Here is a 25188-nt window from a genome sequence, read left to right as displayed (position 1 = left end):
TATTCTGATGGGCTTCCCTTTGTGGGTAACCCGACCTTTCTCTCTGGCTGCCCTTAAGATTTTTTCCTTCATTTCAACTTTGGTGAATCTGGCAATTATGTGTCTTGGAGTTGCTCTTCTGGAGGAGTATCTTTGTGGCGTTCTCTGTATTTCCTGAATTTGAATGTTGGGCTGCCCTACTAGGTTGGGGAAGTTCTCCTGGATGATATCCTGAAGAGTGTTTTCCAACTTGGTTCCATTTTCCCCCTCACTTTCAGGCACCCCAATCAGACGTAGATTTGGTCTTTTTACATAATCCCATACTTCTTGCAGGCTTTGTTCATTTCTTTTTCTTCTTTTTTCTTTTGGTTTCTCTTCTCGCTTCATTTCATTCATTTGATCCTCAATCGCTGATACTCTTTCTTCCAGTTGATCGAGTCGGTTACTGAAGCTTGTGCATTTGTCACGTATTTCTCGTGTCATGGTTTTCATCTCTGTCATTTCGTTTATGATCTTCTCTGCATTAATTAATCTAGCTGTCAATTCTTCCACTTTTTTTCAAGATTTTTAGTTTCTTTGCGCTGGGTACGTAATTCCTCCTTTAGCTCTGAGAGGTTTGATGGAGTGAAGCCTTCTTCTCTCATCTCGTCAAAGTCATTCTCTGACCAGCTTTGATCCGTTGCTGGCGATGGGCTGCGCTCCTTTGCAGGGGGAGATGCGCTCTTATTTTTTGAATTTCCAGCTTTTCTGCCCTGCTTCTTCCCCATCTTTGTGGTTTTATCTGTCTCTGGACTTTGATGATGGTGACGTACGGATGGGGTTTTGGTATAGGTGTCCTTCCTGTTTGATAGTTTTCCGTCTGACAGTCAGAAGGACTGTCTGTTGGTCTGTTGGAGATTGCTTGAGGTCCACTCCAGACCCTGTTTGCCTGGGTATCAGCAGCAGAGGTTGCCGAAGATAGAATATTGCTGAACAGCGAGTGTACCTGTCTGATTCTTTCTTTGGAAGTTTCCTCTCGGGTGACGCCACCCTGTGAGGTGTGGTGTGTCAGACTGCCCCTAGTGGGGGATGTCTCCCAGCTAGGCTACTCATGGGTCAGGGACCCACCTGAGCAGGCAGTCTGTCCGTTCTCGGATCTCAACCTCCGCGTTGGGAGATCCACGGCTCTCCCCAAAGCTGTCAGACAGAGTCGTTCGCTTCTGCACCGCCCCCGCTCTTTCCCCTAATGGGCTGCAGCTGTGCGCTGTCCGCAGAGGTAGAGTCTACAGAGACAGGCAGGCTTCCTTGAGCTACTGTGAGCTCCACCCAGTTCGAGCTTCCCAGCGGCTTTGTTTACCTACTTAAGCCTCAGCAATGGCGGGCGCCCCTCCCCCAGCCTCGCTGCTGCCTTGCGGATAGATCGCCGCAGACGGCTGTGTTAGCAGTGAGGGAGGCTCCGTGGGCGTGGGACCCTCCCGGCCAGGTGTGGGATATATTCTCCTGGTGTGCCTGTTTCCTTAAAGCGCAGTATTGGGGTGGGAGTTACCCGATTTTCCAGGTGTTGTGTGTCTCAGTTCCCCTGGCTAGGAAAAAGGGATTCCTTTCTCCCTTGCACTTCCAGGTGAGGCGATGCCTCGCCCTGCTTCAGCTCACGCTGGTCAGGCTGCAGCAGCTGACCAGCACCGATTGTCCGGCACTCCCTAGCGAGATGACCCCAGTACCTCAGGTGAAAACGCAGAAATCACCGGTCTTCTGTGTCGCTCGCGCTGGGAGTTGGAGACTGGAGCTGCTCCTATTCGGCCATCTTGCTCCGCCCCTTCTTTTTTTTTTTTTGAGACAGTGTTTTGCTCTGTTGCCCAGGCTGGAGTGCAGTTGTGCAATCACGGCTCACTGCAACCTCCACCTCCCAGGCTCAAGCTACTTTCTCACCACAGCCTCCAAAGTAACTGGGACTACAGGTGTATGCCACCACACTCAACTAACTTTAGCATTTTTTGTAGAGACAGGGTTTCACCATGTTGCCCAGGCTGATCTTAAACTCTTGAGCTCAAGCAATGCACTTGCCTTGACCTCCAAAAGTGCTGGGATTACAGGCATGAGCCACCATGCCCAGCCACTCATTTAATTTTTTGAAGACCAAAAACATAGATATTTAAAAGTGAAACTAGCTGTTTTTACTCTGCTTTGTGCCATCTGGATGTTTGATGTCATAAATCTGTTATTTTAAAAAAAGTGTAATAATGAGGCACCATGATTTTACTGATCACAAATAGAATCATATGGAGTTTCAGAAAGTATCATTATACAGCAATTATGAACAAGTTTACATAAACTAAAGTCCTGTTAGAGTTCACTTGGCTCATTTTCCTCACAGTTTTACTCAGATGTCAAGACTAAAGTACTGTTTTAAGTACTATTGTCCTATTTCTTATATCTAACATATTTCTTTCTGATCTTTTACTGGTAAATAAACTTGCTCTTTTTTCCCCTTTCTTCAAGAGAAGAACTACCCTTGATGAGTTTTTCAGCCAAGAAGGACTGAGAATTATTTTACTTTATCTAATAAAAGCAAAAGTTAATCATTTTTTATTCATTTTTCTTTTCTCTGACTCAGTACTCAATACTTTCCCACTCCTAGCACTTCCTCTATCCTTTATCCCAGCATCTCTTCTCCACTGACGCACAGATACTTTTGTTAATGGCCCCCTCATCAATAAAATCTATGTTGATCCACCTGACCCTCAATCAGCATACCTTTCCATGGGGAAAACTAGAACTGGGGTTGGTGGTGGGTGGTGGGAAGGCCATGCTTTTTCCAGCTTAGCCTCTTGATTATACTACAGCAATAAACGATTAAAGACTTGACTAGTACTTTTATAATCAGCTACTCCAACACCTGGCAGCTCAGCTCCCTCCAGCTCAGCTAAGCTCTTGAAAATTAAATAAATCAGATGGAGCCAGAGGACTCCAGGAAGATGGTGGAATAGGAAGTACAAGGAATCCATTTCTCACCTAGACAACAAACTCACTGGCAGTATCTACCTGATGTAACCATTTTGGATCTCTACAGCATACTGAAGGCTTGCAACTTCCACAGGAAGCCTTGGGCAGTAAATTGCAGTTAATTTTGGTCAATTTCATCTCTTAGTTTAGCAGAGGCTACCTACCCCCACTCCCAGCCCTGTGGCAGGCAGCCATGACTCGTTCCTAGAACAGCTTGCAATGCAGTTTATAGGACAGAAGGCAGGGAGGGCAGTAAGGACCCTGTACCCCAAATATCAGAATCTGATCAGATCACTGATGGTTGCTTCTAATCTTACAGAGTGCAAGACAGAGGTGACCAGCCATTTTTGTACTCCTCTCAAACCCCCTATTATTGCAAGCCCCTATTTCTCTAGTGGAAGTGATTTTCTGGGGTTTTAAAGGGCCAGGGCTCTTGTTCCACTTCATTTTTCTTTTTCCCCTTTTGAGAGCCAGGCATTAAGGACTAGGACATTTAATAGCAACTGCATACCTGAGAAGACCTTAAATTTTCATCTCAGCTGATCCTCAGCACAGAGATAAACTACAATAACCAAAACAAAACAAATAACAGCAAACGCTGGAGAAGAAGGAGAATCTGATTTCCATATATACCACATTATTAGATTGAAATGTCCAGTTTTCAATAACAGAAAACAATCACAAATTATACAAAGAAACAGAAAATTATGGTTTATTTAGGGAAAAAAAATAAACCAACAGTAACTGTCTCTGAGGAAGACCAAATAGCAGAATGACTAGACAGAAATTTTAAACAATTGTCTTAAATACACTCAAGGAACTAAAGAAAGATGTTGAGAAAATGAAAGAAACAAAATATGAACAACATGGAAATATCAATAAAGAGATATAGAAAACCTAAAAGGAAGCCAGAAGGGTATTCTAGAGTTGAAAAGTACAATAACTGAAATGAAAAATGCAGTAGAGGAATTAAAAGACAGAATTGATCAGGAAGAAGAAAATATAAGTGAATTGGAAGATTAAATGTTTGAAATCGTTAATTCTGAAGAACAAAAGGAAAACAAGATTAAAGAAAAGTGAACAGAGCCTAAGGGACCTGTGGGATGCCATCAAGACAACCAACATATGCATTGTGAGAGTTCCAGAAGGAGAAGAAAAATAAAGATTATTTGAAGGAATAATGGCCTAAAACTTCCCAAATTTGATGAAAGACACCAACAAAAACAGCTAAGAAACTCAGCAAACCCCATGTAGGATAAATTCAAAGACACCTAAATTGAGACCTATTACATTAAACTGTTGAAAGCCAAAGATAAAGAGAGAATCTTGAAAGCAGCAAGAGAGAAAGAAGTAACTCATCATATACAAAAGATCTTCAATATGGTTACTAAGAGATTTCCCTTCAGAAATTTCAGAGATCAGAAGGCATTTGGCTGATCTATTCAAAGTGCTAAAGCAAAAGGGCCATCTACCAAAAATCCTACATCTGGCAAAAACTGTCCTTCAAAAGTGAGGGAGAAATTGAGACATTCCCAGATAAACAAACACTGAGGGAGTTTGGTACCAATATACTGCCCTGCAAGAAATCCCAAATGGTTTTCTCTTGGTTGACATAAAAGGACAATACACAGTAACTCAAAGTCATATGAAGAAATAAAGATCTCAGTAAAGGAAAACATAGGCAATTATAAAAGCTGGTATTATACAATGATTTGTAACTCCACTTTTTGTTTCCTACATAATCTAAGAAATTAAAACTTTTTTAAAAAATTATTAATCTGAAATCTAGATTACTATAATGTTGATTTGTAACTGTACTACATAATTTAGGTGATAATGCATTTTACAAAAACAATTACTAGTTTATGTTTTTGGACAACTAATAAACATAGATGAAATCTTGTGACATCAATAACTAAAAGGGGAGGGGACAGAGCTGCCAATGAATACAGCAGATATTAAATGTAATCCCCATGGTAACCACAAAGAAAATCAACTAAATACAAGAGACAGTAATGTAGGAAATGAGGCACAAAAAACTATAAGGCATATTGAAAATAAACAGCAAAATGACAGAAGTCCCTTCTTATCAGTAATTACTTTAGATATAAATGAATTAAATTGTCTAATCAAAAGGCAGAGATTAACAGAATGAATAGGAAAACATGAACTAACTTTATGCTGTCTACAAGAGACTCACTTTAGCGTCAACAGCACAAATACATTGAATGTGAAAGGATGGGGAAAGTTATTCCATGCAAACAGTAACCAAAAGAGAGCAGAGGTAGCTATACTAATATCAAACAAAATGGACCTTAAATTTAAAATTTTATGAGACAATGGATATTAACAAATGCTTCATTACCACAAGAAGCTGTAAGAATTATAAACATTTATGCACCTAACAACAGTCCATCAGAATACATGAGGCAATAAAATGATAGAACTTAAGGAAGAAATAGACAACTCTACAATATTTGGAGACTTCAGTACCACCACTCTCAATAACAAATAGAACAATCAGATGGAAGATAAGGAAGGAAATAGAGAACTTAACACAATAAACCAACTTGATCTAATATAATAGATATATCCAGGACACTCTACCCAGTAACAACACACATTCTTCTTAACTGCATATGGGACATTTTCCAGAATAGATCACATATTAGGTCACAACTTAAGTCTCAACTGATTTTAAATAGAGTCTCGCTCTGTCACCCAGACTGGAGTGCAGTGGTGTGATCTCAGCTCACTGCAACCTCCACCTCCCAGGTTCAAGCAATTCTCCTGCCTCAACCTCCCAAGTAGCTGGGATTACAGGTGCCTGCCACCATGCCTGGCTGATTTTTATATATTTAGGAGAGACAGTTTTCACCATGCTGGCCAGGCTGGTCTCAAACTCCTGATCTCAGGTGATCCATCCACTTCAGCTGACTGGACCCCTTCCTTACACCATATACAAAAATTAACTCAAGATAGATTAAAGACTTAAACATAAGATCCAAAACCAAAAAAAAAAAAAAACCTAGAAGTAAACCTAGGCAACATTCAGGACATAGGCACGGACAAAGACTTCATGACTAAAACACCAAAAGCAATTGCAACAAAAGCCAAAATTGACAAACGGGATCTAATTAAACTAAAGAGCTTCTGCACAGCAAAAGAAACTATCATCAGAGTGAACAGGCAACCCACAGAATGGGAAAAAATGTTTGCAATCTATCCATCTGACAAAGGGCTAATATCCAGAATCTACAAGGAACTTAAGCAAATTTACAAGAAAAAAACAAAAACCCCATCAAAAAGTGGGTGAAGGATATGAACAGACACTTCTCAAAAGAAGACATTTATGTAGCCAACACATATATGAAAAAAGCTCATCATCACTAGTCATTACAGGAATGCAAATCAAAACCACAATGAGATACCATCTCATGCCAATTAGAATGGTGATCATTAAAATGTCAGGAAACAGCAGATGCTGAAGAGGATGTGGAGAAATAGGAACGCTTTTACACTGTCGGTGGGAGGGTAAATTATTTCAACCATTGTGGAAGGCAGTGAGGCAACTCCTCAAGGATCTAGAACCAGAAATACCATTTGACCCAGCAGTCCCAGTAATGGGTAAATATCTAAAGATCATAAATCATTCTACTATAAAGACACATGCACACATATGTTTATTGCAGCACTGTTCACAATAGCAGAGACTTGGAACCAACCCAAATGCCTATCAGTGATAGACTGAATAAAGAAAATGTGGCACATATACACTATGGAATACTATGCAGCCATAAAAAAGGATGAGTTCATGTCCTTTGCAGGGACATGGATGAAGCTGGAAACCATCATTCTCAGCAAACTAACACAAGAACAGAAAACCGAACACCACATATTCTCACTCATAAGTGGGAGTTGAACAATGAGAACATATGGACACAGAGAGGGGTACATCACACACTGTTGAGAGGTAGGGGGCTAGAGGAGGAATAGAATTAGGACAAATACCTAATGTAGATGACAGGTTGATGGGTGCAACAAACCACCACGGCACGTGTATACCTATATAACAAACCTGCATGTTCTGCACATGTATCCCAGAACTTAAAGTATAATTTAAAAAAAAGAAAAAGAAAAAAATAGCTATCAAAGGACCATCTCCTATCAGGATGAAGTTAGAAATTAATAACAGAAGGAAAGCAGGAAAACTCACAAATGTATGCAAATTAAATAACACATTCTTAGCCAATGGATCAAAGCATAAAACACAAGATAAATTAGAAAGTACTTAGAGATGAATAAAAACAAATGCACAACACAACAATCTAGATTATGACCTCAACAAATGCTCATTATTATTATCATTGTTAGATCATTATTGGCATTACTGTGTTCGAAAGCAAGCTGGAGAACATGGCAAATGACCATATATTAAAGAGTTAGGAAATCTATGTGGCCTGCTGACACTGAAAAAGAGGCTAGAATCAAATTTGCAGGTAGCCCAAACCCTGAAAAATTGGTTAGGGTCTGGAAGGACTTCATCCGGTGGGACACAGCAAAAGCAGTACTAAGGAGGAAATTTACAGCTATAAACACATTTAAAAAAATAAGAAAAATCAGAAAGTGGAGACATTACTACCAATTACACAAAATGTAAAAAGGGGTATAAGACAGTAACATGAATTATACATGTTATACAGGAACGAATTGAATAACTTAGATGAAATGGACAAATCCTAGAAACACAAAACTTACTGTGACTGAATCAAGAAGATATAAAAAATCTGAATAGCCTATGACTAATAAGGAGATGGAAGTAGTAATCAAAAATCTCCCAGCAAAGAAAAGCTTCAGGCCTGATGGCTTCACAGATGAATTCTACCAAATATTTAAATCACTAACCCTAATCCTTTTCAAATTCTTTCAAAATTGGATACCAAAGCCAAAGACATTACAATAAAAGAGAGGTATAGACCAATGTCCCTTATGATGGAGGCCCTGCTTTCACATCCGCAGTGACATAACCAATGAAGCTTCTCTTTCACTCCGAGTTCAGGATGGCATATTTTGCGAAACATGGTTATAAGCCTGGTGCTGAGAGATTTGCAATTTTTTTGGCAGAAGATATAAAGAACTAGAGAGCAGGAGGAAACAAAAATTAACGTTGTGTCCATTTATGCTTGGTTTCATTTATATCCTTCTCTGCACTTGCAACCTGGGGATCTATTTCCATTTCTTAGCCATTAATGTCCACAATACAAAAGCTTGGAATGTTACAGAGCCAGAGCAGCTGTTCCTGAAGGGATGAGATAGCTCAAAAAAGGAAAATCCTGCAGCGGTAAACCAATTGAGGAATGCTACCAAGAGGAGGCTACGTTGATTCTCCAGAACTATACAATACTTGGGACATATGTATACTTTAAAACAAGAAAATTTTTGTGTATCTAAATTTCAAATTTAACAGGGTACACTACTTTTCATTTGTTTGTTTGTTGCTAAATCTGGCACTCTTCCTTCAGCTGGGAACATTCACCCATGTGTTTATCACGTTTGTCCCATGCCATGGGATGACTGGATGGGGAAGAGTTGAGTCAGCAAATATGTGTTACATTCGTGTTCAGAGTCTGGCTCTATGGATGATATTAAAGAAATCATCTACATCACCCTATCATTTAAGTCTTGGGACCTGGAGGGCTCGCATAGGGCATTCCTTATACATGGTGGGCACTCCAGAAATCTTTGTAGATGCTTGAGGGAATGAATGATAGTGTGGGTTTTTATAAGCTTGCTACATTGGTGGTGTGTAGGATATAGACTTGCAGATCTTAATGATTTCAGATTGTTGTTAGAGAGCTGGATAATACGGTAATAGAGTTTTCATTGGAATAAAGAGTTTCTGCAAAAACATAAGAATTCCATTTTGAGGGAAATAAGTCTGCTTGAACTAAAAGATCAAATTGTCCCACTGCAATTTTATGGAAAGAAGCTGCAGTTACTGACCCATTATTCTTTATATATATATATTTATAAAGGAAATTTACCACTCCTTCATAAGTGGTATCTAAATGGAATGGCTTGCAATTAAGAAGGAAAGTGCTGATCTGGGAGTTTATTAGGCATGAAGCCTGCATCAGATTTTGAGCATGGGTCATCAGCTGAATTGGGTTTCAGGCCCAACAATGTCGGTACCACACTGCTATTCACCAGTGTTTTTGAAAATATGTTCAACTCAAGTAAATTCATCCTTACTTATGGAGAACTTCATACTCCAGTGGGAGATGCTGGGGTGGATAAAGATTCATGAGACAAAAGGTCTGTCCTGAAGAAGTTTATAAAGCACAAGATTCCATGCATTCTGCCTGCTCAAGCACATCCCTCCAGTAATGTCCCCTTCACTTCTGACATCGTCAACATCATTTTTTGCTCTCTTCTAGATTGCTTCCATCAGTATACAAACATGCTGCTATTGCTCCTGTTCTGTAATTAAAACAAAACTTTCTTTAGACGCCACTTCCTCTGCCAGCTACTGCTCTATTTCTTTTTACTAAAACTCCTAAAAAGATTTTACTAAACTCACTGCTTCCAATTCTTCATTTTCAGTTCTCTCTCAAACCCACCCAGACTTTCCATCTACCTATCTCCAGTCCTCTAATACTATTCTAGTTAAGGTCATCAATTCTTCCATGCTGCTAAATTCAATGGCAATTCCCAGCTGAAATTTTCATCAATTTAATGGCAGTATCTGAAATGGTTCATCACTACCCTTCCCTGGAGCACTTTCTTCACTTAACTTCTAAGACCACATACTCTTTCAGCTTTCTTTCTTATCCCTTAGGTTTGGGCTGCAATGAGATTGCACAACAAATAATCCCAAAATCTCAGTGGCTTGCAAAGACCACCATTCCATTTCTCACACACAGGTCTGATGGTTGGTTGTGGCTCAGCTGATCTCAGTTGGCTTAGTTGGGCCAGGTTGAACTCCAGCTTCTGGTTCTGCTCTATAGCCCTTCATCCTAGGACCCAAGCTAGGGAGATAGCAATTTCTTAGAATATGGTATTCTCATTACAGATTATGGAGGCACAGGAGAGGTGAACAGAAATAAGCAACACTTCTTGAGACCTTGGCTTAGAACAGGCACATTGTCAATTCCACCAATATTTCACCACCAAAGCAAGTCACATGGCTAAGCCCAGTGCTAAATGAGGTGAAAAAACAGTCTCTGCCAACTCCAGTCAGACTCATGCAAGTCATGGGAAAAAGGGTGTGGACATATAATTCTACTACAGGTAAGAAGTGGAGAATTAGAACAATGATATAATCTACCTCATTGTTCTATGTCACTGGCTGCTTCTTCTTAGATTCTTTATTTTTCCTTTATTGTTATTATTTATAGAAACAGGGTCTTGCTAATAGCCCACTGCAGCCTCGAACTCCTAGGCTCAAAGTGATCATTCCACCTCAGCCTCCTGAGTAGCTGAAACTACAGATGCACACCACTACACTCACTCAATATTACCAATATTCTTTACTGGTTCAATATCTTCTCATTAACCTCTTTATTTTGAAGCTTACAAGAGCTGTTTTAGTCCTCTTTCTTTTCTCCATCTGTGCTCATTCTTTTATTGATTTCTTCTAGTCCCATGACTTTAAATAATATCTATATGCTAAAAACTTACAAATACCTATCTTCAACTCAGACCTCTCTCTAAAATTACAGATTTGGGTACTACCACTAGAATGTTTAACAACATCTCAAATTCAACATGCCCAAGAGGAAACTTGGAACCCTGGTCTTCCTCCCATCCCCAAACCTGCAGCCTTCATATCTCAGTTGACAGCAGCTCCATCTTTTCTATTGCTCAGATCATAAACCTTGGAGTCATCCTTGACTCCTCTATTTCATGCCCGTGTTCCTTTCACCTTTAAACAGATTTTGAGTTTGACCTCTTCTTACCACTCCCAGTGTCACCATCCTAATTGAACCTAACATCACCTCTCTTGCTTAGACTATTGCAATTGCCTCCTAATTGGTCTCTCTGCTTCCACTCTTTGCCACAGTATAATCTATTCTCTATCACTAGAGTGATCTTTTTAAAAACGAAGTCAGATCATAACATTTTCTTGCTTAAAACCCTCTAATGGTTTACAATAAAATCTAAAGACCTTAAGATGACTTACATGACGTGGCCCTTCCATACATCTCTGATGTCCTCTCCTGCCACACTCCCCTGTGAGCACTGTGCTCCAACAACACTGGCCTTTTCTTGTTCCTCAAACAGGCAAACCATGCCCAGCCTCAGGGACTTTGCCCTTGTAGATCCCAGACAGACACATGCTTCCCCAGTTATCTATTTGGTTCCTTTCTCCACACCAAGTTTCTGCTCAAATTTCCCTTCCTTAGAAAAAACTGCCATCACAATCCTGTCTACAAGTCTACTTGCCATTTCTCTCAATCCCACAGCCTGCTTTATTTACGTTCGTAGTACTCATCATTACATAAATTTCTATCATGTACATAATTGCTAATGTGTATTGTCTGTCTCCCCTACTACAATATAGGCTCTATGAGGTCAGGGACACACCTCATCATACATTGAGCTCCTAGTTGAAGCTGCCAACAGCATAAGTACAGTCAGTGTCACCAAAGAGTTTTGTACTTTTTAATATACCATCTCTGTATCACTTAGGAATATATTCTATAATAATAAAAACTCCAAATCATAATTCTTTAAATAAATGGATGTATTTGTCTCACATAACAAGAAGACTAGGTAGACTGTTCCTGGCAGCAGAACTCCAGTGGGCCCTCAGGGACCTCAGCATTGTCCTTCTTTCTATCTCGTTGTCCTGACAATGTTGGTTCTTGTCTGTGTGTTGTAGCAAAGATGGCTGCCCCTCCTCAAGCCTCAACTTATACTCCAGGCAGGAAGAATAAGGAAGTAGCAAAAAGCCATAGGGCTTTTTGTTGGGGAGGATTTGAAGGTAAAATGCCATAAGGTGAAAGATGACTGCAATTCATTGAACTTGTTGGAGTCAGAGTCCACCTCAGGCTCCCAGTGTTCGGGGAGACTGGAGGGCTTGTTTCCTGAAGAAACTAGCAAATTGAAGCTCAGTTGTCATGGCAACCCACCAATCAATTTTTGCTGCCCTTGCTTTTTATAATTACTTCTTAAAACTATTCTTTGTATAAATTCCCATTTTTCAGGGAAAATGGGAATTTTTCCCTGAAAAATTCAGTAATTAGCAAATGTTAAGAATACGATGAAAACAGGCCAGTTGCAGTGGCTCACACCTAGAATCCCAACACTTTGGGAGGCTGAAGCAGGCAGATCACTTGAGGTCAGGAGGTCGAGACCAACCTGGCCAACATGGTGAAACCCCATCCCTACTGAAAATACAAAAAGTAGCCAGGTGTGGTGGCAGGCACCTGTAATTCCAGCTACTCAAGAGGCTGAGGCACAAGAATAGCTTGAACTCAGAAGGTGGAGGTTGCAGTGAGACGAGATTGCACCACTGTACTCCAGCCTGGGCAACAGAGCAAGGCTCTATCTCAAACAAACAAACAAACAAAAAGAATACGATGAAAACCAAGTTAGTAAACTTCATGAGAAAACTAAATATATTTTGTGTGCTTTGTAGCATACAATAGATGAGTAAATATACTGATGTACTTGGAAACCAAGGTTCTCATTGTAGTTGCCAGTAATATCAATATATTTAGTCATTTGTTTTATCCTACAAACATGTAAATTTAGAAAGACCAAAGCTAAGAAATTTTCCAGTAGGTTTTTCTGAATTGTAGGTACCAATTGGAACTCAAATTTTTGAAAGTGTTCTCACTTACCAAATTAATTCATTGGATTTTTTTAAAAGGAACCCAAGAGTCTACAAAGAGAACGGGGTGGGATGAAGTGCTGTTCAAACTTCATAACAGAATAACACCTTTCACATTCCTGTAAAAGCAATGATAGAATTCAAAATCACCATTTTTCAGTCCCCCATGTAAGCACTGATTTAGGCAAGATCATCAATGGATACTAAAACCATTTTTGCAGAACAGGATATTCATCGATATTCCCCAAGTACTATTTCACAAGTAATTATTTATTAATTTATTAGTACTATTAATTTCAAAGGTGAAATGTTACCCTTACTATGAAGAGATTTCTCCTGCACCACCCAAATAAAGAAATCTAATGTAGAATAGATCTGTATTCTACAACAGTAGCACACACTACCAATAGCAGGACACATTGACATTATATACCTCTTAATGTAATAGAATAAGAAACACACAATTTCACCTAAGTATTCTTACCAAAAATGTTTAACTTGATTTCTAAACACAAAGAAACAATCAGAAAATTCAAACTGTGGGACATTCCATAAAGAAAGTGACCTGAATTTGCCAAAATGAAAGATTATTTATTTAAAAAAAGAAAGATTAGAGGAATGTTCAAGATCAGCAGTTCTTAAAGTGTGATCTCTAAATCCCTGGGGGTACTTGAAGACTAAAAAAACCCTAAGGTCAAAACTATTTGTATAAGAAGGTTAATAGGTTATTTGCCTTTTTCACTGTGTGGACATTTGCAGTGATGGTACAGAAGCAATGGGAATAAAATTGCTGGCACCTTAGCATGAACCAAGCCAAGGCCGTGGCACCACACTGTACTATCGGTCATTGTATTCTTTACCACCAGGCACTCATAACAAGAACAAAAAGCCATATTTACTTAGGAAATTCCTTTGAAGCAGTCAAAATTGTTAATTTTATGAATTCTGTTTTCACTTTTAATTTTTGTGAGTACATAGTAGGTATATGTGTTTATGGGGTACATGAGATGTTTTGGTACAGACATGCAATGTGTAATAATCACTTCATGGAAAATAAGGTCTCCATCCCCTCAAGCATTTATCCTTCATGTTACAAACAATCTGATTATAGTCTTTTCATTATTTAAACATGTACAATTAAATTACTACTGATGATAGGCACTGATTGTGCTATCAAATACTAGGTCTTATTCATTCATTCTTTCTAACTAAATTCTTTGTACCTATCAACCATCCTCACCACCCCCCACTCCGTCCCCACTCGCCCCCACCCCCAACTACCCTTCCCAGCCTCGGGTAACCATCCTTCTACTCTGTCTCCATGAGTTCAATTGTTAAGATTTTAGATCCCACAAATAAGTGAGAATATGTAAAATACTTGTCTTTCTATGCCTGGTTTATTTCACTTAACATGAAAGTGTGGTCTGTGGATCCCTGAGGGTCCTTGAAACTAGGGAGAACACAAGGTCAAAACTATTTATATACTAATGTTACGTTTCTAACTCAAGTATACACATTTTTAACATTCTGTGTGGTACAATGGAAAGTACACATAAAGCGCTTTTGCAAAGCAAACAGCAATGACTGTCCTAAGGAAAAGTACTTGTATAACTGAACTGGTGGCTGAGCCAGCCACTTGTATTCATGGAGCACAATTTTTACGTGAAAGAACTACTGACAAACACATGGTTTTTTGGACTGAGCTATTTGGCAGACACTTTCTCAAAAATAAACAAACTAAGCCTGTCACCAAGGAAATCTCTGACAGTGTTTGTTGTGAATGATAACATTCTAGTGTTCAAGCAAAAACTTGAATTTTGGAAAAATTGCACTCATCCTCATATTTATTTGTATTCATCATCAGCTTTTCAATGCTTAAAGACTCTTAGTGAGATTGATGGTGATATCAATGCATGTGATTTTTTATCTGAAATAATGAAAAGTGGTAATATTGCAAAACTCTGCATAATTCAGTGAACTGATATTTTCCAAATGACCAATGCATGATGTTTTATCCATGCATGTGTGAAAGCTGCACTCACAGTGCAAAACAACCAATAGTTTTTTTTTTTTTTTTTTTTTGAGACAGAGTCTCGCTGTGTCACCCAGGCTGGAGTGCTGTGGCCGGATCTCAGCTCACTGCAAGCTCTGCCTCCCGGGTTCACGCCATTCTCCTGCCTCAGCCTCCCGGGTAGCTGGGACTACAGGCGCCGCCACGTCGTCCGGCTAGTTTTTTTTGTATTTTTTAGTAGAGACGGGGTTTCACCGTGTTAGCCAGGATGGTCTCGATCTCCTGACCTCGTGATCCGCCTGTCTCGGCCTCCCAAAGTGCTGGGATTACAGGCTTGAGCCACCGCGCCCGGCCAACCAATAGTTTTTAATGTAACAGAGTATGGAAAGTTTATTAGCATGGTTTCAGATTCCATACTGCAATTAACTTTTCAGTAACACCTTTTAACTTTTCAGTAACCTTCACTAACATTTGTGGAATACTCACTACATACCAGACACTGTACAAGGCAGCTTACATACTGTACCATAACAATTTAGATTTTTAACAAGCCTGTGACAGGGTTCCACCTCCAACACAACTGGAAAGAAGAGTAACATGGAGTTTGTTAAGAGAAAAGAGTCTTTTATGGGTTGAGAAATGCTTTAGATGCAAAATAGACAAAAGGAAAGGGTAAAAGAGTATAATAAGATGTTAAATTCACCACTTTGGGAGGCTGAGGCGGGCAGATCACGAGGTCAGGAGGTCGAGACCATCCTGGCTAACATGGTGAAACCCCGCCTCCTCTAAAAATACAAAAAATTAGCCGGGCGTGGTGGCGGGTGCCTGCAGTCCCAGCTACTCGGGAGGCTGAGGCAGGAGAAGAACGTTAGGGAGATGCAGAGTGTAGAGGGCTGCAATTAAATAGAATAGTCCAGGAAGGCCTCAATGAGAAAGTAATATTTGAGCAAAGACTTGACAGTGGTGAAGCAGAGAGCCACACAGGTTTTGATGTAGGAGGTAAAACTGGACTCTGGAGGCAGGGCTCGGACTAATTGAGGACTAGCTAAAACAGGGGAAGGGTAAAAGAAGTTTTCCATAGGACATGCCCACCAGTGTGCCATGTCAGCTTACCATTGCCACGGCAACACCCAGAAGTTATCACCCCTTTCCATGGCAATGGCCTGACAACCCAGAAGTTACCACCTTATTTCTAGACATTTCTGCATAATCTGCCCCTTAATTTACATATAATTAAAAGTAGATATAAAGATGACTGCAAAACTGCCTCAGAGCTGCTCCTCTGGACACACTGCCTGGGAGGTCACCCTGCTCTGTGAGGAACAGCACCTCTGCTGTTGCTGTGCACTGTCACTTCAGTACAAGTTTCTGTCTAACACCACCAGCTTGCCCCTAAATTATTTCCTGAGTGAAGCCAAAATATCTCCTGGACTAAGCCCCAGTTTGGGGCTTCACCTGCCATGCATCAATTTCTTGAGGAAGTGTGCTCCAGGCAGAGAAAACAGCAAGTGCAAAGGCCCTGGGGCTGGCCAGTGTGAGTGAATAGGAGGAAGAAGAAGATGAGCTCAGAGCCGGTAGGGGACTGTGAGTCACGCAGGGCTCTGCAGGGCTCTGCAGGCCACTCCAAGACCTCTGGCTCTTCCTCTGAGTGAGCTGGACCTCATTGGGAAGATCTGAGCAGAAAAATGACTGTATCTGACTTAGGCTTTCACAGGATCACGCTGCCTGCTGTGTTGAAAAGAGTGCTTGCCTCAGATCCAGCCACGCACTTCCTGCTCAAGAAAGCAGACTCCAGAGATGTTTTAAAACAAAACACCAATTGTTAATAACAACCACAAATATATTTAAATAGGCAAAGAACTTAAAGAGTTTAATTCATTCTCCAAAGAAGATTCACAAATGACCAATGAGCACATAAAAAGATGTTCAACATCACTAATCATTGGGGAACTCTAAAGAAAACCACAATGAGATACCACCTCACACCCATTACAATGGCTATCAAAAAAATGGAAAATAATGCCAAGAATATGGAGGAATTAGAACCCTCGTGCAGTGCTGGTGGAAGTGCATAGGGATGCAGGCACTATGGAAAACAGTATGCAGGTGCTTCAAAAAGTTAAACAGAATTATCAGAGGATTCAGCAACTGCACTTCTAGGTTATATACCCCCAAAAATTGAAAGCAGGGACTCAGATACTTGTATACCAATATTCATAGCAGTATTATTCACAGCAGCCAAAATGTAGAAACAACTCAAATGTCCATCAACAGATGAATGGATAAATAAAATGTGGTATATACATACAATGGAATATTGCTTGATCTTAAAATGGAACGAATTCTGATGCATGCTACAACCTGGCAGAACCCTGGAAACACTATGCTAAGTGGAAATAAGCCAGACACAAAAGAAGAACTTTTGTATGATTCCACTTATGTGAGGTACCTAGAATAGGTGGATTCATAGAAACAGAAAGAGCACAGGTTGCCAGAGGCAGAGGGGAGGGGAGAAAGGGAAGTTCTTGTCTAATGAGTATAGAGTTTCAGTTTTGCGAGATGAAAATGTTCTGGAAATGAATGGTCATGATAGTAGCACAACAATGTAAATGCATTTAATGTCATTGAATTGTACCCATAAAAATGGTTACGATAGTAAATCATGTATATTTTATCCCAATAAAAAAGTTTTCATTTTTATAAGTTTCTAGGTTCTGTCTCAATGTACCCTTTCATTTAACAAATATTTATTAAGCATCACCAAGCAATGTGGATAAATTTTTCCAAGTAAAAAAAGAGGTACGAACATCATTTATCAAGTGCCTACTTGGGACACATTGGCTTTTTTCTTTTCAGACCCTTTGTCTTCCTTGGGATTTTGAGATGTTAGATGTCAAAAAATGTGCAAAAATATCATTGAGGACTTTGTAATGCAGGCTCCGAAAGACGCAGATGAAGTATTACTGGCTTTTTGAAGCGGGAAAGGTCACTTCTGACTGGGAGCTCCATCAAGTCTTCACAGAATGGCCAGGATGGGAACAGAGGCTGGGGCAGGGCAGATCCCAGGCACCAGCAGGAAGTCAACAGTGCTCAGGAACAGAGGGGAGCAAACGTGGTAGGCACATGGCATAGATGAGGAAGAGAAATGAAAGGCAGGAAGCCAGGGAGTTGGCAGGATCCAGATCCTGAAGGGGTCTTAAATTAGGCCAGTCATAGCCTTCAGGGTCAAGGAGCTACTGAAGACATTTAAGAATGGGATTCCAAGGCAAAGCCATAGACACCTGCAGGTGGGAAAGGAAGATGCTGTGAGACAAGAGAACAGCAGGAGAAGGAGGGATGGAGTCGCTGCCTACGGGGAACTCTCATCTGAAATGACTTCGTGTTGATGCAAAGCATTTCTTGCTGACTTCTAAGCATATGGAAAGTCTCATCTGCACACTCCAACTTCTGCCTGGGGAGGGAGAGCAAAGTGAGAATTTTTTCCATTAAGACTGTGATGAGAGAAAAATTCCTTAGGGCAGACAATTATGTCAACATATTTTTCTAATTTATATTTTTAAATGTGCAAATGCTCCTAGAGGCCTGGTGGCAGACACAACTTTTATAAATATAAAAATGTCAATCTGCACACAACTGCTAGCCTGCTGAAGACACCCACCTCCTTTCAGATTTTACCAGTCTGACTTTTTTTTAAGACAATTGTGTTTGGAAATTGTAAACATGCAGCTAATGAGTCTAAAGAAAAGCAGAGTTTATCCAATAACATTGCACAAAGGCAAATTTCCCCCAAACCTTTTTTCTTCAGCATCAGAGTCTTTTTTCTTAAAATCAGAGCTAGGAGACCTGTTTGCATCACCAAGTATGTGATGTGAGGATGAAGCATGATCACATGCAGGCAGATACAGTGGTGTGAAGGCCATCAAGGGAGGCTGGAGTCTGCAGTCAGAGGGGCCAGGTACAAATTCCAGCCTCATCCCTTCGAAGTGACATTGCCCTTGGCCAGATTACTTACCCACCTTCCCAAGAGGAAGATCAGTGTGGTGGCTGAGGGTCTGGACTCTGTAAGCCAGACTTCCCCAGGCTTGACTCTCCCTCTGCCACCTCCTTGCTGGTAACCTCTCAATGGGGTGATGAGAACAACAGTATCTGCCTCAGGGCAGGATCATAAGGAGTAAATGAGTTAACATATGCAAAATCCATAAGAGGTACCTGTCATGTAAAATGCTATGTATAAATGCTTGCTCATTTGTTATCAGTTTAAAAGAAAAACTGGAAATAAGCCCTCACAAGGCATTCGGGACAATTAACTGAGATGAGGGTGGAGGCACACTCTGTGTGGGTTCTAAACCTAAAATCCTAGCTCTACCACTCATTAGCCATATATCCTAAGTTCTTTTATCTTTCTGTATTTCATTTTGAGATGGAACTTCGCGTAGGCCCTTGCTCAAGTGAGTAGACAGGAAATCTCATCAGCAACAAATGTTAGTTTCCCCTGTCCTTCTCATTCTCATTCCAACATATTTTCTCCATGAGAACAAGATCCTCTGGTCTGTTGAAGTCCATTTAGGGTATTCTCCAGATGAGGGTTGCTGCAGGCTGAATTGTGTTCCCCAAAAATTCATGTGTTGAAGACTTAATTTGCAGCACCTCATAATGTAACCATATTCACAATAAGATCTTTAAACAAGTGATTAAGTTAAAATGACACAATTGCAATTAGAATAGGCCCTAATCCAATCTGACTGATGTTGTTATAAGAGAAGAAAATTTGGACACACAGAGAAACATCAGGTGCATGCATGCAGAGGAAAAACCAGGTGAGGATGCAGCAAAAAGCTGGCCATCTAGAAGCCAAGGAGAGAGGCCTCAGGAGAAACCAGCCCTGCCAACATCTCGATCTTGGACTTTCAGCCTCCAGAACTATAAGAAAATCCATTCTGTTGTTTAAGCCATCTATTCTGTGGCATTTTGTTATGGCAGCTCTAAAAAAACTAATACAGGGTATAAATGTTATTCTCCTACATATTTTTGGAAAAGGATACTTCATTTTTCAAAGTCCAAAGAGGGTGGCAATTTATTCAGCAAGCATTTGATGATCCCCTGATATGGAAACTGTTCTAGGGCTCCAAGTAACTTGATGTAGCACTGTGTGTCCTCAGGGAGCTCACAGTCCAGGGACTGACCCTGACAGTTGAAGGAGGAATTGTAATTTGGGGTGATGGATGGTATAGTAGAGCCACACAAGATATGGTTTGGACTGTGTCCCCACCCAAATCTCATGTTGAATTGTAATCCCAAATGTTGGAGGCGGGGCCTGGTGGGAGGTGATTGGATCATGGTTTAATACCATCCCCTTTGGTGTTGTTGAGGTCTTGTGAGATCCGGGTGTTTAAAAGTGGCACCTCCCCGCTCTCTCTCCCTCCTGCTCCAGTCATGTAAGACATATCTGCTTCCCCTTTGCCTTCTACCATGATTGTAAGTTTCCTGAGGCCTTTCAAGAAGCAGAAGGTGCTATGCTTTCTGTACAGCCTGCAGAACTGTGAGCCCATGAAACCTCTTTTCTTTATAAATTACTCAGTCTCAGGTATTTCTATATAGTAGTACAAGAACAGACTAATACAACCCACAAGGTAAAGAATTGACACAAAGGGGAGAGAGAACAACTCTGCCAGAGGGATGAAAAGTCTTTTCCAGGTGAGGAATTGGTGAGCTGGGCATAAAATGTGCAAGGAGTCTTCCAGGCAGGTACAAGTACAGAAAGCATTTTAGGCAGAGGGACAACATTTATAAAAGACTCTTCCCCTTCAGATGCTCACCATCTGTCCAGGGATGGGTGGGTAAATGTTGTTGAGTATATATACATTGGTGAAGGGATAAATACTCTGCTATAAGACTAAAGTCAGGAACATTTAACTGAGGTTGAGGAGGCCAGGAAAGGTGCTACCTTAGTCAAGTTTTAAAGATTGTGTGAGTCACAGAAGAGCATTCCAGGCACAAGGAACAACATGAAGGTTTGAGAAAGAATGGTGTATAAAGTAACTCAGAAATGCAGGCATGTGGAACTCAAGACAGGATAAGAAGATTTGTACTGAGCAGGTGCTACATGCTTTCATGCATTATCTCAGCTGAGCCATTCTAACAACTCAGTGGGGTAGTTTGTCATGGTTATTAATGCTGCCTAAATAGAAAAACCCTGAAATTCCAGGGGCTTAATACAATAATGAAATAATAACCCATTAAGTTCAATGAGGGTCAGGCAGTCTGCCTACCTCAACCAGCTGTGCCATCCTGAACATCTCCAAGGTGGTCAGAGCAAGAAAAGAGAAAGATGGTGGAATGTCACAGGGCTCACATCAGCTCCACTTCCAGTCAATTGGCCAGAAATAGCCACATGACCCTCACTTAACTTCAGGAAAGGCTGAGAAATCTAGGGAAGTGTGTGGGTATTTGGTGATTAACTATTACAGGTAGAAATCTTTATTATATTCTCATTCTGTCAGAAAAGTTAAGTATTTTGCCCAAAGCCACACAACTAATGAGCAGTAGAGCCAAGAGTCTCATACAATTGACTCTAAAACCTACATCTGAGCCACCATGCTATATGGCCAGATCATACAGAGCTTTCTATTATAAGACTGGGTCCGGGCATGGTGGCTTATGCCTGTAATCCCAGCATTTTGGGAGGCCAAAGTGAGCAGATCACCTGAGGTCAGGAGTTCGAGACCAGCCTGACCAACACAGAGAAAGCCCATCTCTACTAAAAGTACAAAATTAGCTGGACGTGGTGGCACATGCCTGTAATCCCAGCTACTTGGGAGGCTGAAGCAGGAGAATCACTTGAACCCGGGAGCTGGAGGTTGCGGTGAGCCGAGATCACACCATTGCACTCCAGCCTGGGCAACAAGAGTGAAACTCTGTCTCAAAAAAAAAAAAAAGATTGGACATTACCCTATAGACAATGGGGAGCTGGCACAATCAGATTTTCCTTTTAGATAGACCACTTAGGCTATGCTTTGAAGGATGGCTTTGAGAAAGCAAGGTTGGGTGCAAGAAAATCATTAGGGAGGCAATTGACATAGTTCAGATAAGGTATGATGAGGGCTTCGAGCAGGACAATCATAGGAGGAACAGAGAAGATGGACATATTGGAGAAGTTTTGGGGACATGGATAAAAGTGGCAAGACTTATTGCTTTAGTACGAGGATGAGGAAAGAGTATTCAAGAAAGATATCCTTGTATTTGTATCATGACCTAGAAAGATGGTGTCAGGCCAGGCACGGTTGCTCACATCTATAATCCCGGCACTTTGGAAGGCTGAGGCAGGAGGATCACTTGAGCCCAAGAGTTCAAGACCAATCTAGGAAACATGGTGAAACTCGGTCTTTACAAAAAAAATACAAAAATTAGCCAGGTGTGGCGGCATGCACCTATGGTCCCAGCTACTCGGGAGGCTGAAGTGAATCACTTGAGACCAGGAGGCGAAGGTTACAGTGAACCAAGATTACTCTACTCCAGCATGGGCAATACAGCAAGACCCTGCCTCAAAAAGAAAAAGAAAAGAAAAGAAAGATGGTATCATCAATGAAAGAAAAATATAGAAGAAGGAGCAGAGAAAATGGTGAAGAAAACAATGATTTTAGTTTTGGAAATGCTGTTTAAATAACTTGGGAGACATCAAATGACACTGCATACTCAGCTGCTTATAAAATACCCAGCTTGGGAAAGAAGTTGGGGTAGGGAGCTACAAATATGTAGATGTTAGTTGAATAAAAGGAGAGTTGGAATCCTGTGGGAAACAATTATAAAATTTCCCAAGAACAGATGGGAGAAAGTGATGGTAGCATCCAATGCAGATAGGCCAGTATAAAGAATATTTTATACTGGCCCTTCAAAGTCATTGATGACCTCCATGGAAACACCCTCAATGGAATGGGAAAGGGTGGGGCTGAGTGAAAATGAATGTAAAATGCTACCACTCTTAATCTTCTAAATAAGGCAGTATTATTCTCCCCACTTAATAATGAAGCTGTAATATTGTAAAACATATTAGCCTTTGTCCAGGTTTCCTGGCATGTAACTCCTTAAATCCTTGGACTCTCCGAAGTGGTAAAAGTGCTTTTTATATGCTAATGAGATGACTGGTGACTGGCCATCCCTACATAGTTTCAGGATGGGGGCTGGCTACCAGAAAGACCAAATCATGACTAGAGGGCTGAGACTTTCAACCTCACCCCCCAAACTGTAAGGGAAGGGAGAGGGACTGAAGGTTAAGTTGATCACCAATAGCCAATGGTTTAATCAATTGTGTCTACATACTGAAGCCTCCACAAAAACCCAAAAAGACAGTTCAGATGAGCTTCCACATAGCCAAGGCTCCTGGAAGGTGGTGCACCCAGAGAAGGTATGAAAGCTCTATTCTTCTTCCTTCCTCTATACCTTTCCCTATCCATCTCTTCATCTGGCACTCATCTGTATCCCTTGTAATATCCTTTATAATAAACCAGTAAAGGTAAATGTGCATATCCCTCAGTTATATGAGCTGCTCTAGCAAATTAATCGAACCTGAGGAGGGGGTTGTGGAAACCCTGATTTATAGCTGGTCGATCAGAAGCACAGGTAAAACAACCTGGGGCTTGCAGTCAGCATCAGTGGTGGAGGCAGTCTTGCAGACTGAGCCCTCAACCAGTGGGATCTGATGCTATCTCCAGGTAGATAGCGTCAAAGTGAAGTGATTTAGAGGACACCCAGCTAGTGTCCCGTGCAGAATTGATTGCTTGCTTAGTGTGTAGAGAAAAACCTACACATCATGATTGTTGAGTGAGAGTCTAAGTAAAACTGAGTTTGACTTTTTTCCCTATAATCTCAGAGCAACTCAGAGTGGTGACTTACAATATCAAACAGTGGCAGAGAACCCAGACTCTGGAAGGCAACCATCTGGACTGGATTCCTTGGAATTAGACTCTGAGGTGGATATTTGTACGCAGCTTTCCCTGGGAGCATTTTCAAAACCAATACCTGTAAGAAAATGAGAGAAGCAGGGTTGGGCAGAGGTGATGAAGGAGCTACACAGGACGAATTTGATCTTGCAGAGAGCCCTTGAGTTGGAAAGGGACTTCAAGTTGCATCAAATATAGGCAAAGGGTTTTGACCATGTCATTAGTCCACACATTGACCAGATATTGGTTATGAGCAAACCCCAATAAAGGATCTAACTTTGGGCAAGGCAGCTCCCTTTGGTCAAGAACAATGCCCAGAGAACGACACATCTGACAGCCACCAGGAGCCAGCTCTCCCAGAGGCTGAGGGAGTGAGCACTTCAGTTCTGAATAGGAAATCTGGGTGGCACATGAGGCATCCATGACACTGTCTGGTACCAAGCTCAGTTCAGCTACTTACTCACTGTGAGATCTTGGTTAGTTTCTTAATCCTTCTGTGCCTCAATTTCCTCAGCCTAAAAGTGGGAATAATAATGCATTTACCTCAAACAATTGTTGTGAGAATTGGATAAGTTAAAACTGCTAGAAACACACTTGACACAGAGTCAACACTTCATAAGAATAGAAGGTCAAAACCTCACGACAACCCAGGTCTTCTGATTTCCAGTCCTGTGCCATTTCTTCAAGCCATTCATTTCATCAAGTCTCCTCCATTCTCATTCTGTTTCCAGTGTATGTCGTACATGAGCATTGTGTGCTGCAATGTGCTACCCATAACTAGGTTGCACCTTTACAAAAGTATGTATTAATTTAGTATGACCAAAACAAGGGTATTTAACAAAACAACCTAGAAATTTCAGTGGTTTGCAACCATCTATTACTCACTCATTCACTCACCTGTGGATTTGGCTAACCTGGGCTAGGCTTGGCTGAGCCTGACTCCTAGCTCCATGGCTGGGCCCAGGCCTTTCCACATGTCTCTTGTCTTTCTTAGATTAGCAGTACTCACAGCATATTCTGTTCATAGTGAAAGATAGGAGCTCAAGAGACCCACCTAAATATGCAAGCACATTCCAAGCCTCTGCTCACATCTGTGGTCATCCTATTGGCTAAAGCAATCCAGGTGGCTAAGCCCAAAGTCAAGCACGCGCACCAAGGAGAGAAGGTACCCACAGAGGTTGAGGAAGGGCAGGACTGGAAATTTGCTGAACAGTAATCTTCCACACAGCCTGATGAGCCAAAATTTAGTAATAGAAAAGAAGATACTCATGACCAGAATCTTAAGAAGAAAAAAAGCTGCAGCTGAAAGCCTTTACTAAATACTTATTACTAGTATGTCTAGGCAGATCCTTCTAGCCTCTCTCTGACTCAGTCTCCTCACTTGCAAAATGATTATAATACTCCCCTTCTATTTGATTCATAGAAATGGGGTATCATCATTC

Source organism: Trachypithecus francoisi, unplaced genomic scaffold (genome assembly GCF_009764315.1).
Source record: "Trachypithecus francoisi isolate TF-2019V2 unplaced genomic scaffold, Tfra_2.0 Lachesis_group11, whole genome shotgun sequence".
Lineage (NCBI taxonomy): Eukaryota > Metazoa > Chordata > Mammalia > Primates > Cercopithecidae > Trachypithecus > Trachypithecus francoisi.
The sequence above is the reverse complement of the archived record's forward strand: the minus strand, read 5'-3'. Positions refer to the sequence as shown.